The sequence below is a fragment of the Oxyura jamaicensis genome, chromosome 11, assembly GCF_011077185.1.
Source record: "Oxyura jamaicensis isolate SHBP4307 breed ruddy duck chromosome 11, BPBGC_Ojam_1.0, whole genome shotgun sequence".
Taxonomy (NCBI): Eukaryota; Metazoa; Chordata; class Aves; order Anseriformes; family Anatidae; genus Oxyura; species Oxyura jamaicensis.
The window spans coordinates 8,123,091-8,142,026 of NC_048903.1; the positions used below are offsets into that span (position 1 = coordinate 8,123,091).

General features: G+C 38.5%; 1 long non-coding RNA gene across 4 annotated transcripts in view; it reads left to right on the forward strand.

Moving 5' to 3' along the window:
* Window positions 1-9,215: 9,215 nt before the first annotated feature.
* Window positions 9,216-18,936, forward strand: part of LOC118172737 — a 202,907-nt gene continuing 193,186 nt past the window's right edge. For 3 of the 4 annotated variants that reach the window (XR_004753838.1, XR_004753837.1, XR_004753840.1), the window contains exon 1: window positions 9,216-9,437. This is a non-coding gene — a long non-coding RNA (uncharacterized LOC118172737). Of the gene's footprint in view, window positions 9,438-9,719; window positions 9,852-18,936 lie in introns of those variants that run through there. The other variant, XR_004753839.1, reaches the window with a different exon arrangement.

The window sequence follows — 18,936 nt, forward strand, 5'->3', positions numbered from 1 at the left end:
CTTTTAAGATTTGATATAATGTGTTGGAGGGGAAAAACAATATGAACTCAGCATTGTCTTTTATTCTTTATTTCTTTATAATTTCTGTTTGACGGGTAAAAATAACTTTTTGCAGCATTATTTATATGTTTGGATGGAAGGGCCCGTTCAAAATAAGTACACAGAAGTTCTGCTTAATGGCATTCAATGGAGCCACAGGGCACTTTGAGAGCTGCAGTCAGTAGGACATACAGTTCATCATTTTTATCGGGAGTTTGCATCACTGACAAGAAAAGTTGTTCTCCCTCTCTTATTTTTGTGAGAGTGTATGAGGTTGCTGGTCATGGGCAGTTTTAAGTCCTTCTAAATATGCATTTCCTTTAATTCATTAAGAGACTTTCATGTTCCAACATATCCATTACTATGACAAACTGACACTGTAAAATTAAAAAGCCTGCAATTACTCACTTGGTTTGTGTTTTAATCAAAGCTATTGTAATATGACTCCAGGGAACCATAAACGGCAAAACAAAGGGTTTGGGATTTATGTGGGACCCCTGGATGTGGAACGTCTAAGTAGAAGTAGCTGGGGAAGAACACAGGTGCTGGATTTTTTTCCCTGGATCCAGGAATGATAGTTTCAAGCACCCAAAACCAATTTAGAGTTTGTTTTTCTGACTTCTCCTTCTCGCCTTGGGCTATTCCTGAATACGTTCAGGGTTTTAAACTTGTAAACCCTCCTGTATCCAACAATTGTATGCCTAATAAGTAGCTGGTACAAAGATGTGGGCAGAGTCAGGAGCAGTACAAACCTGCAGCTAGTCCTAGGCCCTTTGTGCTCACCCACGGGCAGTGGAGACAAGACCAGCCACGTGGGGACTGCCAGCTGCTGGACCAGTGCTGCTGGAAGTGCTCCTGGGCCACCTCCCTGCAAGTCTCTGCAGAAAATGGGGTGCCTGCTTGTACCTGAGGCAGGGCAGATCACAGTGCTCTCTGGCAGCCAGCACAGCCCTCTCGAAGAGCAAGAGCCAGTCAGACAGTTTGAGCAGAGCCTGAAAACAAGCCTAAGAGGTTCACTTTAGAATCTACCTTGTACGCTGACAGTTAACCACTGTATCTCACTGTGAGGTTAACTGTGAGCATTGTGTGGTAGATTCTAAAGTCTGTCACATGATGCATCAACCACCCTGTCAATCTTTAAAATACCAGGAGAGAAATGGGCTTCCTCTATCTGTGAACAGCTGCAATCACGTCTCAAAAAGCACCGGCCGGTACAAAGTTGGAAAGAGCCCAAGTACCAGCATGTATGAACTGGGAATTGTTGCAGGCATTTTGCTGACTATCATTTGTTAAACTGACCATAGCTTTTTCTCATTCAAGCAAATCAGCCTTTTATTTTCTCATGTTCAGAGCATTTTTTGTTTGTCAGCACAAAGCTCTTTTCAGTTGTGTGACTGAGGGAGGAGCAAGTGACTGTAATGAAGAAGGGTAGTCCACCACATAATCTGGATACTTGAAAATGCTAAATGCACGATGCTGATCCTAAGAGCAACAATTCACCCAAATACAAGAACAGAAATATTCTGCTAATTGCTCTCTGAGCTGGATCCCCTAACTGAGCAAAAAGCAGGATGTCCTCTCTAGCTCCCAGGGCAGTGGCTTTCCCGTTCCTGGGGCAGGTAGTGGTGGTGGTGTGGCTGCAGGCATTTCTCCCATCAGCCATCTTCACTCAAACGCCTTGTCTGCACTAGATGGCACTGTAATAACACTTGTTCCATTACCCAACTTGTTTACCAAAAACTCAAGCCAGTGAATTTACCAACTGCAGTAAAGTTAGTGTTTTATTTGTTTGCGCCTTTTGAATGTTAAAACTTTATTGACATTAAGAAAATGCTGTTATACATATGGATATGTTTCTACCAAGTTGCTTTCTACATGTGTCTAGTAGTCTGGACCTGTTGCAATCATACAACCATGCATCTAGTGCGTCTGCTCTGACTGGCTTGTAGGTTACTCTTTCAATGATCATTGGATTATACAGTGCTCTTTTAAAGGTCTCTATTTTTGTCACTTCTATTGTAATTCCTACCCTGTAATGTTGTTAGAGCTCCAATGTTTAAATATTTTTCATTATACCAAATCTGAGTGAATGTGGCGAAAATCTCCCATTTGCCCATTTGTAAATTTTTATGATCAGCAGAGCACATCCATTGCTTCCAAGTGTCCATCCATCTGCCCAAGTCAGGTGCATTTCACAGTATTTTCTTTTTAAACCTTAAAAGACTAACTTTAACTTAGGTTAAATGCTTTTGTACCTATGTCTCATAATGTAATTTTTCAATTTTGGCTGCTTGCTCAGCCACCCTTTCTAATTTCTAAATGAGTTTTACATCTCTCTGGCATTAGAGGCTGGTTTTGGTCTGATTAAGTCTTGCATTTCTATGATGATTTTCATCCAAGTAGATCCCCTAGTGCTTTATAAACTTTATTAACTGGTGGAACATGCTACATATCCTTTGCCCTTGATCAAATTAATAAACTAGTAGAGTGAAAGACAGTAAATGATTTTGCTGAAGGTGAAAGGTGACAGTGGGAAGCATATGAAATCATACAAACCACTCCAGGCTTCAAGATTCTTCCACCCGAACGGAATAAATGAAATATCAGTGTTACATAGATTTCAGCAGTGTCAGAATGATTATGTGAAATAATGCAAGGTCTATGCCTTTTTCTTCAAAGCTCTAAAACAGCTAATGCTACCTCCTAAAAAGGCACAGCAGCTGGGGGTAGCTGTCCTAGACCTTGTTTGTTGTCACAGCAATAGTACGTGTAGCCTCGGCTCTTCACTGCAGTTACAGCCTCCCAGATCCATCCATGAGTGCTTACTAAGAAGTACTGCCCTGCGAGAATGCTGCTGAAGTTTAATGGTATTATATTTAGAGGCTTTGACTGACATACTGTAAAGAGATACATATTCAATCCAACAGTTCTTCAATGTTCCTGAACAACGCAATTACAGAAACAGCACTGCATACTTCTGATATAGGACGTTGCATGTGGAAATACAGAGTAACCCTTCAGACTCAATCCTGACTGGACAACCCAGTTAATAACTTCATGCGTTCCAAGAGTGCCAGAGATTTTCAGAGCTCCTAGTGCAAAAGAACATGAAAGAAAAACATGAAAGTTAAACATGAAAGAAAACAGCAAAATGTGTACCCATACCAAGCTGTGGCCCTAGTAGACAGTGTAAAGGAGATTTGCCAACTACTGGGATGTATTTTTTATTTTCTATACCTGCTTGGTGCTTTGCTTAATAATGCTATAGCTAGAGAGAAACTGTAAGACTTTTTTCAACAGATAGATTTTCATTCACTTTAAGGGGGATAGTAGATTAAGGTACATCTTCACCTTAATTTACATCTTCAATATACATCATTTGCAAATGTAACCAAACCTTTCATGCTAGCCCCTACTGTGAGGTTTATTAATTTTAGAATCTCAAAAGCTGACATAATCTTCCAGGTATCATTAACACTTCTGCATTTGTCTTCAAACCTGCCATTTTGTGACGGAGAGCTATCTGTTGGCATCTGTGTGAATTTCATATTAAACTTCATAGCAGGATATAGCTTTTTATCTCTTTCAATTTGTCTCTCTTTAGGATTTCCTAAATGCTACCCAGCAATGAGTTGAAGCAATGCTTCTCCTCTAATTCAGAGATAATACAGTAAGCATTTTCCTCCTTCTCATGTGCAAGATTTAGTTGTCTTTAGCATGCTGCTGACCCAACAAACTGTGGATTTCACTGTAATTGAAATCCTGTTTTCATTTAGGTGATAAAAAATCTGTGTTCATTTAAGTGATGAAATTAAATTATTTCATTTCTCTCTCTGTTGCATACCATGCCCCAGGAAGATGGATTTAAACAGCATAGGATGGGAGACAATCAAAACAATGGTACTGGAGAGGCAATGTTCTTGACCCAAGAGCAACAAGCACCAGCTGTTTCACAAGACAGCACAAGAAGTGTACTAATACCTACCTGGGATAAATTGCCAGTGCAGATTTGCTTTGTTTTTAATTTAAATACTAGCCGTTGGAGGATTTATACCATAATATAAGCCATTGTGATATTTGTTTATGTTTTTGTATTCTATATAATATAATATGGATGTTCATACTGTCAGCATCACTTGTTAATCTTTTTTCTAAATCCCAATCTGATAGACAATTTGTGAGGTTGAATCCCCTAAACAGGTTATGTGTGTGTATGAGAGGCATTGGATTCCATGGTGTTGATTTTTAATATTTTTGGTTAGCATGGTTGATGAAAGGGGATTTTCTTACTTTGGATTATGGTGTTGTTCACAATTCCAAACAAGTAGCAGAGCTAAACCACAGGCAAGTGAATGTAGGTGAAATATATGTGAACCTCAGTTGGAGCTGGGTGTCAGCCTGGACAATTGCTGTTCTGTCGTATTCTTTTAGGTATCATGAATCACAGATGATAATGCATCTCAAATTTAAAACTGAAATTCCAAATTTTGTTGTTTGTGTGGAAAAACAAATATGATTTGAAATGGTACCAAGAACATTTTTCTTCATTGCTTGTCGGATTTATTTGCAGGCAATATTTTAAATTGTTATAAAATTATTTTGTCAAATTGTTAAGGACATTTAATCGTAGCATGTTTAAAAAAGAAAAAAAAAACAGGAAACAGCTGTTTATATTCCACAGGCATGTAGAGAGCATTTGATTTGTAATTGTTTTATTATTGTTTAATCCTATCTTGTTTGCTTTATTTTATTTGTTGAAGCTGAGTTTGACAATCTGTGGATATTACTTTGCAAATTAAAGCCATGCTCAAATATAAGTGAGGAGCCTGACATTAAATAATGCAATCATTCATTTTATATTGAGGTATTTAATTTGAGCAAATAGCTAACTGTTAAAAATAATTAAATGCAATTTTATATAATTATTTTGTGAGTGTGGCACATTTAGCAAATATTGCCATCAGTTTTAGCCATATATATAGCCTGGCTTATTTTTCATGTGAACTGGATCACAAAGTCTAGAAGGTATGTGATGAAAAATGCAGTGTTTAAAGAACTTGAAAGGCTCTTAAATTTATCAATGCAGTATCTGAATTTACTTTTAAAATATGTCATGTTTTCCGGCATTTAAAAGAAATATATTGATCTTAAATGTTCTTTCCTATTGAGAGGAATAAACTTTATGGTATTTGGACATAACATATACCAGTGTTTAACACTATCCCTCCCTGAGTTACTACTTCATTGTATTTTAATCATTTTTGTTTGCAAGGATTAGGAAGATTTCACCTATGATAATTAAAGTTGACTTCCAGAAGCCCCACTGATAGAAATATTAATACCCGATTTTATGGGCTTGCAGTGCATAGTACACAGCATAATGGGACACAAGCGATTTAAATAGGAGTGGTGGACACTGAAGGACCCAAGCTAATTAATAGGATTGTGAATGGAGCTCTTGAGGAGGCCCACTAAGAACTAATGGGCTACCTTATAGCTTTACTCATAGTACAGTGCTTATATATGGAGCTGCACTGTAAATCAATTAAATGTTCTTGCTAGTACCACATTATTAACTTTATGTGGTCTGATCATTTTCTTTTAGCTTTACATTCATGCTGTTGCCAGTTCTACATAAATGATAAACTGCATTTTTAAAATTAAAATTGCTTTTAAAAAAATGCAACACTGTCTGAAAAATCAGAAACTGTAATCAGTAATTTTGGTGTCTGAACTCTAACATCAAAAACAAATGAGTGGGCTGGGCCTTGAAATAAGAATGGGCCAACACAAAGGTAAATAGATCTTTACAAACACTTGAATCTGAATCTACTATAACATTTTATCAGGATACATTAGGCAAATGCTAGCTGTCTTGAATCTCAGTGTTCAGGGCGGGTCTCTGCTCCAGACATCCAAACCAAACTTTACGCTTGGAACTGCTCTTGTGTAGAGACACATCCTAGGGAAGTAGAGGAACAAAAAGTACTTCAAATGTAGATGATTTGGATGCAAATGCACTCTCATTGTGTCAACTAGAACACCCACAGCACGGGAATACACCTCAGTAGAGCTGTGAGATCATCTCTGAAAAATCAAAGCCCAAAAGGTTTGGCAATCACTGTATTAATATGAATCAGTAGCTGAAGGCAGTATTACCATCCCAGAAACACCAAAAATACCTAACTGCATTTTCCTGGTCTCTGTCTGTTTGGGGATTCAATGAGCTTAGAGCAGTTTGAGAGGCAAATTCTGCTTTGCACAGCTTTCCTCGTTTATGTCTTGGGATCTTGCTACAAGATTGAAATTGGAATCCCCAGTTCCACCTGTTTTCTTGGGGGTAATTGTGAAGTTTAAAGGCCTGCCCTGTCTTCATGTCTTTCCATAAACCATCCTACTGTCTCTTTGGATTCCAGTTGGTCCAAAATAGTCTGTATAGATGGGAACTTTATCACGGCCCATACAATTCTGTGCAGATGTGATGCATTCCCTGTATTGATGAGTATAGGCCAGTATGGTTATTATTATTATTATGTATTCTTCTTCATTATCAATGTCAATCTTCATTTCCATGAAGGAAAAAAGGTGACATTTGGTCTGTTATAGTAATGTATAATATCAATTACTACCTTGAATGAAGAAATATATATATATATATTGCATGCACACAAAAAAATGGTGCCATACAACATAAAAGATAGGAAGGGCATATAACTGTGTCTTAGGTGTAATTTATTAAATACAGTATAAAATGATCTCAAGAATTTTCAAAAATGAAAGTAGCAGATTGATTTCTGTGTTTAAAAGCATTTGACTAGAACCCAAGCAGTTCAGAGCTGTGCAAATCGTTCTAGGTGAGTGAGTATGCTAAAGGTGTTTGATTAGCTGAACTATTTATTTAGCAGCACTCATAGGCACTGAAGCAGAGCCCTTTGAATCTGGATTTTGCCATTTTTTCTTGCTGCTGGGGCAAGATGTGTGGTGTAACACAGCGTTTGGTGTGTGTGAGAGTGCTGGAATCCAGTCAGATGCCTGCTCTGTCTTTCCCTGGGTGTTCTCAGCTCAGCTGCAGCAGCACCGTGGAAACCTCTGGAACCTTCTGGAACTCACTGTGGTGGGCCTGGGGCAGCCCCAGCTTCTCCTCACAGAGGCCCCACTGCCAGCCCCTGGGCACAGGCACCCAATCCCAGGGGTCAGCACGCGGCTGTGCAGGTGCTGGTTACCCAGCATTTCCCATCAAGGAATTAGCAGTGATGCGGTTTGGTGCCCGTGCTCCATTTGCTCTGAATCTTAGCAACCGCTGGTGGCAGACTTCAGAGTAATGCGTTCCCATGACAGGTCTTTGAAGCAACCTGTGCTAAACGACAGCATTTCGGCGAGGTTGGCAGGAGAGTTTTGTTGTACGTACCTGCTGGGGCAGGAAGCAGCAGGCTGCCAGAGGCCGCCATGTCGCCTGCCTGGCCCCGGGCCACAGCGTGCCTCTGAGGCACAACAGAGCCCGAAGGAGCTTTCCAGGAAGGATGCACCGGCTGTGTGGCTCTGTGCAGGTCTGGGGGTACTGGAAAGAGTACAGCCCACTCCTGAGTGGGTTTACAATTCTTACCTCCACAAATAAAAAAAATCTGGTGGATATTTAAGTATTTTTAAAGTGTATCTAAAATTGCTCTCATCCTGGCTTCTTCAGTTTATTTTGCATGTAGAGGAAACGTCTGAAAAAAAACACGGTGGACAGCTATATAAAGGAGTTTATAAAGGAAATATAAAGGAGTATATAAAGGAAAGCCAGGCAAGGAAAGGTGCTTAGTGCTTCTCTGATGTTTACCACAAAGTTAGTTTGATTCTGCTGAAATCACACCAACCTACTAAATAACTAATAATTTTCTCAGTAATATTTGGTTCCATGGAATCCTTTTAAAATAAACAAAAATAAATTTTATTTAGTATTTTATTACAACACTTTTTTGACACATTTGCAATGACAATGATGTATCCTTTGGTGCCTTGTGCTCGGCAGTTGCCGTGCTTCATGCTCTACCTCTCCCTGCCAGCGGGATTTCTGCCCTGTGGCTCCTGTGCCTGATTTTGAGCCTGCAGAAACCAGTGTAAGCCTGGGTTAGATCAAGACCTACCTTGTGAATTTATGTGGTGCTAAAATAGATACAGTACTCACCAAATCAGCATTGCCTTTCTGCCCTGGTTTGATGTGCCTCCTGTTGCGTACAGCTGTTCAGATGAAGGAGATACTTTTCACAGGTAAATATGGAGAGGTGCAGAAGTGACTGGTGAGATCCCACAAACCACATGCTTGCCTCAGGCAAAAGTCATTTTCTTGTCAGTGTGCTTGGAGATTTTTTTAAAAGATTGCTCTGTTAACCTACATTAGTTACTCCCTGTCCTCTGATGTAGGTGAAATAGACCTTATCTTAATCTGCCTCTCTCACAGATGTGCTGTCTTCTTTGACATACGAAAATGGAAATTAGTGTGTTCTTGCTAATTAAACAGTGGGAGAAAAGTAGTGTAGTGGCAAGGTATTTGTATGAGAGTAACTGGTCATCTATTTAAACCCTACCACTCTGGAAAATTTACAAGAATTCTGTAACTTAATTTTCAGCAGAAGAAATTTTCTGTGGCTTGGTGTTAGTATAAGATTTGTGCTTTAATTCAGATAGCCCGCATAACCCTGGAAATGTCACTTGGCCTCCTGTTCTGTACAACGGGTTCTAGCAATTGCCTGCATCGCAGATGTGTCATAAGCTCACAATCATACCTTGAATTAGTGAAACAATTATATTCATAGTGAGGGAGATGTTAGTACCACAGAATCATTACAGCTCATTTTAGAATGCCTTGCTGTATATTTATGTGTGTGTGTGTTTTTATTATTATTTGCAGACTGCTCTTTTCTTGGTGAAATACTGCATCTGCTGATAAGAGCAGCACAAACAAAATTGCCGGTAGCAAATTTTTCTTAGGTACCTAGAGGTAGGGTGGTGGGTGGGTGGGATGTGAGTGGAAGGCTTTTCTCTGCTCATCATTTTTTTCTGTTATGACAATGCCTAAATACATCTGTGGTAGTTTGAGCTAATTAACAGGGGTGGAAGGGATGGGGGGAGTAGATAAATGCTAATTGAGACTGTCTTTCCTTTACCATAGACCACTGGAAAAGGGAAAAAAAAAAAAAAACAGTGGAAAATAGTGGTTATATTTTCCCTATTTTCCCTTTTATAGTCAATGCTGAACTAACACAACTGGAATTCTAAGAAATCCCAAGTTGTGCTGGGTGTGTGACAGTAAATTTGACCAGCTGTAGCTGAATTGGCCATGTGTGAACAACAATTAGCATGGTACATGGTAACATAATTAGGAGAATCAAGATGAAGTTAAGACAAAGGGAAAGGTAAGCTGAATATCAGCTACTTTGTTACTATCAGGCTTTTAAAACTAAACTGGCAAAGCTGTAGGCAAGGGCTGTGTAACAAGCAATTTTATTCTGAAAAGGCCTGGACTGGCTCATTTTTATCTCTAAGTTCTACAGTTCTGTGCCTAGCAAAGCATTCTCTAGACAGCCACCGACAGCTGGTGTGCATGCGGTATGTTGACTTCTCTACTAATGATCCAAAACAAACAAAATAAATGTTGGTTATTGTGTGCTGCCCCACGTAAGCTGTCTGTGTGTCTGCTTTGCAGCGGGTAGCAGCACTGCATGTCTCTATGTGTGTGGCGTCCCTGTGACGTCCCAGACTCTCACCTCGCTCTGCCCAGCACCAGCCAGACTCCTAGAGATAACATTGGTATCTACAGAAAAGCACGGGTAGGGGAGTCCTCAAGAATTCTTGTGTGAAGGGTGTACTTATGCTTCATTTATTGAGTAACATGCAATAAGCAAGAAATGAATTTAAAGTGGACGATAGCCTGTATTTTTCCTCCCTAGTTCCCTGACTAGTGATACCGTAATATTAGAGAAGGAGGAGATGGATGTCAGAAAAGAGAAATGTAGTTGCAGGAGGGTGAGGAATATATATGTCCTATATAAGCCATCTGGCATGGCAGGCCTCTGTGTGGCTGTGTCTCTTAAGATATGAAATCCTTTTTCCAGTTGGTTGACTTTTGCAAAGGATTTAAGTCCCAAAGGAGTTTGGGGGTAATAGATGAAATGACAGCAAAATGAGTTTTCAAAATTAAAGTAGTATGTCGAATTGTGCAAAGAAACTTTCATGTCTGCAGGATGCTGTTCTAGGTAAAACTAGCGCACAGAAATAACTTCAGCGTGCTATGAATGGAGAGACCTGTTGTGTATATCGGGACTTTGGGTTGTGTACTGGGCTCTTGATTTCCAGGTCAAATTTTATATTCTACCCAAGTACTAGTTTCAAGCCTCTGAATTTTTGTTACCAGGAATTAGGACATAGAAATACTTGCCAGTGCTTAATTGCTGCCCCTAGACAATACACCAGTACATTCTTGTAATAAAATTCACAGCTCCCTTTACATCACTATTAATCTCAGTGATGCACAACTTTAACAGGATTTGGAGTCAGTCCAAGAAAAAAAGTTCCTTAGATTGGCATGGCAGAAGGTTTTTATAAGAAGAATATATATTTTTTAAAATGCTGCTTTGGAAATCACTGAAAATGAAACCAATATTTTGAATCTTTTAAATTCTCTTTTCATTTCAAAGTTCTGTAGTATCCACCTGTAGATATTAGGTATTTGAAAATAAACTAAAGTAAGAATTATGAAAATAGCAGGATTGCTATAATTGATCTAATTGTCCTTGTCTGGTCTTCTGTGCTTCTACAGAATCTCTGTAGGTTTTATTACAGGTAATAGTTTGCTCTCAGAGTGTAAATTGTATCTTTTTAAAGCAAAATCTATCATAGCTTATTTTGAGTAAGCTAATCACAATGTTTCTGGTACAATTTGTTATAATAAGGAGGAAGATTTATATCTTATTGTAGTACACTTGTCTGAAGAAGAGCGCTGTTATCTCTGACTGGGGGAGCTATTTATTGTTCTATAATTTACTTACTTGTGTTTGTACATTTAAACTTCTTTGTGACTTCAGCATTACAAATGGGGTCCTTCTTGGAAATTTTCAGTTACTGTGGATATGACAAGTGGTCAGATGAGAATGCCAAAATATGATATTTATTTATTTATTTATGGTACACATATGAGCAGTTCTACAGTGCTTCTGTCTTTGAAAAACAAACAAACAAAAAATGACAACACAACAAAATAAACAAAAGGGGATACAGTCAGTAAAAAGACGTTCTAACAAGTCATGAAGCATGAACAAGGAATGATAGATTAGTAATATATCTGTTTAGTACTTCTGTTTGAATGGACGAGCCATCCAAGACCCCTTTGATCTATTGTACTTTCTGGGCAACAAAAGAATTATGCAAAGGCAGAGTAATTCCCTCCCTGTCACACAGAATATACTTTATGTTCTGTTGGCATTAGTAAAAGGATAGCAAAAGATCTCATACAGATGACTCCAACTATGATGTAGAGTCCTGGGATGCTATCTTCAAAATCAGTAAAATATTCACTGAGATTTAGTTACAGTAATAACATTAAAGAAGATGCTCAGTTGCTCTAAGAACAGGATCTAACAGAGGCAGGTGTGAAGTGGTTGTAATCTCCTTCAAATGTTCTGGTTTTCCTTGAATTAGTAGGAGACCAGAATTTTGATGATGCTTTTGAAAAGATGATTGGGAGGGGAAAAAAATCTTATTTAAGAAAATCAAAATGTCTAATTTTGTTAATTTTGAAACCATTCAATCCTTTATAAAAACAGATTATTAAAAAATAACTTTATTTTGAAAATGTAATTTGTTTTAGCTGAATGCTAGAGATGTTTTCTGTCTCTGTCTCTGGGACTAAAGGTAAAAAAAAATATATATATATATCCAAGAAAGTTTGCTGGCTTTGCCATAAATGCCTCGTTTATAACGCTGTGGCATAAACTGTGAAGATGGCAATATATAATTTTTATGTGTAAAAGCATTGTGATGGTACATAAACTGAGCATTAAGCTAAAAGATGCCCATGCTGTATAAATTATACAGTAGGCCTTTCACACCTATAAAAGACAATTATCTTCTGTGAGTGGGTATCACCCATTGCTGTAATGCTCTGCTTTATGAAAATAAAGACAGTGCTGTTTCTGCTCAGTATCTCTCCTATTAATGCATTCATGAGTGTTCATAAAGATGCTTAACAGACTTCCTAATCTTGAAACGTCTTTTTATTTCAAGATACCTGTACATGAACTGCAGCTGAAGATCAACTGTACTTCTACTGGCAGGATAGTTTCAAATGGTATTAGTTTTTTTTAATACATCCCCCATTTTGCCATGTTCTCTGGAAAGCGTATATTGCCCAAATCTCATCAGGCTGGATGTAGCTTGATCCATGTCTGTTGTGTTTCCTCCAGGGTCTTCATTCCCTGAAAATATGTGAATATGTGTAGGTGTGCTTCCAGGAAGCCATTTCCTAGATAACTGATGATTATGGAATAAACAGAGGTTCCGTAACAGAGTGTTTTTTCAACACACTGTTGAAAGCTTATACCTATATTCTGGTGGGGTTATTTTATTATTTATTTATTTATTTATATTTCTTAATCTATTTTAAACCCAGCAATTTGTCTTCTGACTACCTACTCTCCTGTATGCTACGCCTGGTAGTATTATCTTACCCGGACGTTTGTTTCTTTGGAGGCTTGCCTTGAGAGTAAATTGAAAACATGAATGTATTGATAGCAGCCAGCTAGCATAGATAATAAAAGTGACAAAAATGGAATAACAAAGGATTGAGTACGGATGAGGAAGCAGAATATATATCCAGCATTTGCATTGGCTGTTGTCAGTCTGGGACGCGTTCCCTCATTACACCTCTTCACTAATACATGTCCCTGTCATTAGGTGAAGTTAATCAACTTCCTTTTCAGCAGATGCACTTCACTTGTGTTTCACTGGCTCTGCAGATACACTGTAAACAATCTGTATTTTCTGTTAATGAAGAAAATCTATTGAGGAAAGTTACATGCTGAACAGTTTCACAATCAACACTGAGACAATGAAACCATTTATTCTCTGTGATCTCATTTTGTATCGTTGCTCTTTTTTGCTGATATTCTCTCAGTTCATGGTTCGAGAGGTTTCACAGAAATATAAATCAGCTAAGTAATTCTTCACATTATTTTAGGTGCATCAAATATTTGTGCTACAATTAACAACTCCTGGAACAAAACTGAGTGTGATTAAAGTCATTTTTTTAGCTGCCATTGCATTTGAAGATTCCATTTTCTTCTGATTCAGAAGAGAGTTCAGACTTAATTCTTTCTTTATCAGCCTGTGAACTAGCAACTAAAGTGCCATTAATGGTGTTCAAGAATGTGTAACATTGTGTCTGGATTTTGTAGGACCATTGCAGTCTTACAGCTGAGCCCAGGAGCACAGCTTCCTCAACCATCAGTTTGTGTCAGTTCTTAACAAATGCCCAGAAAAAACTTCAAAAATAGTGTAAAAAATCCTATTGCAAACCATTTTTGAATTAGTCTCACTTTACATCTGTATGATCAAGGCAGTCCATTAGACTTTAATCTTTTTCTGAAACTAACTCAGGCTAATAGTTAACTGACAAACAGGTAGGTTTTCATTTTTATATACAATTTGATGGTATAACTTCATATCAGCTGAAAGCCTGATATGACATTCTTTTTTATCAGCAATACTGATATAGCATGGCAATGCAAAAATAGCTTGAAGCTGTTGAAACACTTCACTTTCTGAGTTTTCTAGATTTCTGTCTGACGTTACCTTCTGAATTTTGTGCAACCTGTGAAGGTTGATATTCTAAGCTGTCGTTTGGACATCTGCAGCAACTGGAAAGCCAAATGCTTAAATGTTAATTTTTACAGTTCCATTAGTAGCTTCATTCAAAGGAGGAGTAACTGTGTGAATTATAAAACCTTCATGACTTCATTATGAGTTTCACTTAACTCCTGTGTTTCAGGCTAGCTGGAGTCTGTGTCCTGGACACTTGCATAAAAAGATGTTTTAAAATCTGTGCACGAGCCCACGTAACTGAACAAATGGCTTAGATTTATCACAGAGCATAAAACCTGAATTGACGTTTAAAATGAAAAACTTAAGGCCTCATAGGTGAACAATCACATTTTAAAATTTAAAAACATGTCCCAAACTTTTCAGTAGTAATGTGTGGTTTAGTCCCTGTTGTATCTTACTGTATGTGACAAAACAATAACCTTTTCAAATTACGCTGTTAGGTGGGCAGACACTGCTATTCTGTTTAAGCGTGATAGGTGATGCATATATCTCTGAATTTATGTCATTAATGACCCTGAAGAATTTACATGCTATCGATTTAAAGGATGACTTGGCAAACTTTTTAAAACATTTTTAATCCTGTATGACCAGAGCCTTGTGGTTGCTCTCGCTTTGGAGCTGGTGACTCTAGTTAGAAAGAGTGTTTGGACTCTGAGTACTGGCCCTACACAGTCCCTTTCCCCAAGCCATGCTGAAGAAGTAGCAAAACCAAAAACCATACAAAGCTGCTTGAAACATAAGCCATAGCCATGAATTATAACGGGTTAATTTTTCAGCAGAAATGTGTAGTTAAATAAGAAGTATTACTTTTCTGAGAGAGAAAAACAAATTGTGTGTATGTGTATATATAGTGTGTGTGTGTATTTATATGAAAGATAAAAGGAATAGGTTTTCACAACAAAATGCTTGTGCATTTCTAGAAGCTTTTTGAACCTTCTGTATTGAAAACACTGCAGGGGCAGCAACCTCTGTGAGTTAGTATTTTTATGGTTTTCTTTTTCAGAACCAGCTGCCTGAAGTCTTCTAGACAGAAAGTTCTGATTTTTATGGGATAACCTGTACCATGCTATGAAGAATGAGGTGGAAAGGAGGCCAATCTTAGTAGAAGTTTGGAAGCCAAATGTTTTGAATTTTGAGGGTTTCTGATAGCAGCTAGAAAACTCAAATAGTAGCATAACTAGCAGTAAAATTTGACCAATCTTGTGCAAAGGGGTGTGTATTGCGAGATACTTAAAAGTCCCTTGCAATTATGAAATATGAAAAAAATGTTTTACACTAGATTCTTAATCCCCTAAATTTCCAGAAAGACTAAAGTGATTTTTTGTTTGCTTCTTTGTTTGTTTTTGCTAATGGTTTGACAAAAATAGCTGACTGTTGTTAAAACTGGTTCTGGTAACAAGGATGATGGTTTCCAGCTCTGTGGCCTGCAACCCATGCATGGAGCCGTCTCAGAACTCGGATGAAGGCTTGTCTCCGAGATGTGAACTTGCAGTCTAGGAGACTCAGAAAAATGTATTGTTGAGCTTGTGGAAGTTTTTGTTACATTCTTTCTCCTGAATACATCAATAGACTTGTTGGAATATTCTTTTGCAAGCTATTATAGCATATAGCATTATGGCATATACTCGTTATTAGTTTGGTTTTTGCAGACAAGTATGAACTGTGTATTCTGAAAATGATTCTAACCTCTGCCAGTTGCCACACGTCCTGTAGTAAAGCAGTGCAGGGATACAGCCAGATCCACTCCGTCTGCAGCCAGGTATGAGATCAGGACTGCACCCGTTCCCTCAGGGAGTTACACAGCAGACAGCTTTTCTGCTTTGCCAAGAACTTTGTCAAGGTAGCACCGAGATCAGCTCAGGACTGAGGAATGGTTGTTCTTTTGGGGACTAACGGCTTCTGTTGTCACTTCATTCTGACCTAGCTCTGTAACATAACACAAACCTGAGTTAAACAGGAGTCTGAAGCTCTTGTCTGTTTAATGCAGGCTTTCAGCAGTTTTGTTGACAGTGTGCCTAGAGGGAAGTTGCTGTTATTTTGGTACTCAGTGGTGCAATTTTTAATTTGCTGTTCATTGAGAGTCAAAGAGATAAATGGCAAAAAGGCTTGTGAGTTTAGAGGTGCTTGTTCAGTGGAAGAGCTGGTGGCAGCACTAAGTATGCCATTAATAGGAATATGATCAGCCCTTATGCTCTCAGTGCCATGATTTAAAAGGTTGGGGCTTGATAACTCCACAAAAAAATACGATCCAAAAATATTGCTAGGGCTGTGACCTCTTTCTCTTGAGCTGTGCTGAGTGGGATAGGATAGTTTAGCTCAGCAAAGTCCTGATCAGGAGCAAGACACCAGCCTCTCTTGGGGAAGAAATGCTTCATACACTTGCCTTTAGCTGCCAGTCTGCAGAAAGATGTTTATGTCAATGCCTTGTCACTTGCCAGATATTGGATGTCCTGTTCTCATGCTCAGTTCCCGGGCTTTTTTTTTTTTTTTTTTTTAAGGGCTTTATCCTCATTAGAAGACTGTAGCCACCTCCTTGTGCATTTTCTGATGTCTCTTCCCTTGGCACTTCTGAATACTATGTCATCTTTTCTCCCTGGGGTAGGACTTGGCTGTTTCTCATTGTCAGTGTCAGCTTAACCTATGCCAAAGCTGTGGGTTTTGTTGTTGCTGTTTTTTTTGTTTGTTTGTTTGTTTGTTTTTTGTTTTGTTTTGTTTTGTTTTTTTTTTATAATGTCTTCCATCTACTTCTAAGGTGTCTGGTTATAGCATAAATGGAACTGTTAGCTTGTGCCTCCTGTGATTGTTTGCATGTAGTATTCTCTGTCAAACCTGAACCCAGGACCAGGTAATGAAGGAATGGTTTGAAAATAGCACACTTTATACAGTGTAGAAACAGTACTCCCACCAGAAACAGTCATGTGGAGTATGTTCCTGTACAGAATCTGGATGCAAATTCTGCCAAACTAACTTGCTTATTGTCATGCCCCTCTGCATGGATACTTTTATTTCTTCTCTTAGCCAGCACTAGCCAGTGATGAAGACACTTCTAACAACAACAACAACAAAAGGCATTTTGGAAAATGGATGGAAGCACTGGAAAAATGCTGAATTATGTCTGGGATTGCAAAATTTGAGGGTGAATGCAGTTACATGACAGACCATAAGATGGTCTAACAGCTTGTTCAAAACTGGAAGGAAAAAAACCCTTCCCTTCCTCTTCCTCCTGCTTGACTTGTCCTCACCCTGATCTTAACTCTATGTTGCTGAAATGATTCAGCCAACTAGCTCAGCAAAAATAGTCTTCTTATGGCTTACTAAATTCAATGAACATGAGAGCCACTGCAACAGAAGGGATGCATCTCTCTGGCCAAGAGATGGAAGAATGGAGAAGCATAACCTGCCCCTTGTCACTGCTTGGGTTTGCCATTAGATTTTATCAGGAACTTCACTGTTGATTATACAAATGAGCAGATTCAAACACTGTCATGGTTTTGCTCTGTTTTTATTAATAAGTCTTGAAGCTCAAGAGATGCAACCTAGTATCATCTCCACTGTGTGAGGATCTCTTCCAGGTGTAGAAATTCTCCTTTGCTAAAGCTCCTGTCTCTACAGTTGAAGGCCCAGTTATCAGATACCTGGTGGCCTTTGTTAGCCCTGGTGTCAAGTTTTCCCTTGGGCTTGCATTAATTTTAAGCAAATTAGTCAACCAGGCGATTTGGAAATCAAAATCTTGGTGGTGTTCACTCCACTGTTCAGAGTTTAGAGTTTAATTTACCTTAGGCCCATGGGAGTGACAGTATTGTGCTTTAAGGATTCCTCACTTTGCTGAATAATTGTGCTGCCACTGGGATTCATCTATAGCATCACTGGGAACTGCTGGCAAAGTTTTCAGGAGGTAGAATTAACTAAAACAAAGCTGCAGCCTGACAGATGGCTAGACTGATGGTATATCTAAATCTGTGTGTTTCTAAATGATGATGATGCCTCTGTACTGCACTGCCCTTGCTTCTGTGAGCGGAGGGATGGTGGTTTTGAAGGCATTCAGCCTTGACGGCATGCAGTGCGAGGCCCCTGTGTGGAGGCACTGGCTGTGACATTCCACTTCTGGGATGGGTGACATACACCCAGGGAGGCAGAGCTGTAATTGCTCACCACCAGTTTTGTATCCATCTCCCACAGGATCCTGCCTTTCTTCAGTAGAAAGCCCTAACTTTTCTTTCCACTCTGTTTTTCCTTTTTTTTTTTTCCTTTTTTTTTTTTTCTTTTTTTTTTTTTTCTTTTTTTTTTTCCAGGATTTGAACCCTGTGTTGGCTGATTTGATGAGCTACCCTCAGCATTAAACTTCATTCTGGGCAGAAATACGCTTTGGAAATATTGAGACTTATTTTTCAGAATTGGGATCTGACAGATCTCTCAAAATTTCTTCAGGCAAGAGGTAAAATAAGCATAGTGCTTAACAATAAGGTAGTGAATTCATTAAAAGTCATCAAAAGCTCCTGCTTGGAATTGTTCACTGAAACCAAAGAAAAAAGCTTTACTGTTTTGAAATAAAACTATGTAAGAATCAATAGCTGTGGTTTTGTTTTGTATTTTAGTAGGGAAAGTGAACAAAATGTAATAAGAAATTTCTTACTAAGTTTGATTTAAATTTATTCTGAAGGAAAACCAGCTAATTTGAGAAAAGAGAGAAATTAATTGTTCTGTGAACAGAAGCTTTCCGTGGTTAGAGGCAGTGAGTGCAGACAATTTATTTATTTATTTATTTATTGTCACTTTGGAGCAAAAAGCAAATGCTGAATTACAGAGACATTTCATCAGCTCTGGTAAGGAGTCTGAATATCATAGATGCAGCTGCTGGCGCAGTCTCTTGTGTTAAGCTCAGCGTAGCAGAAATGGAAAAAATCAGTATCCACATGAATGAAGTAGAATTTGATTCTTGGTTGCATGATCCATTTTAATGAACACCGTGCTTTCCATTTGCTCCCTTTTCATACAAACCAATGGAGTTCCTCCTGAAGCACCTGCAAGGTAATAAAT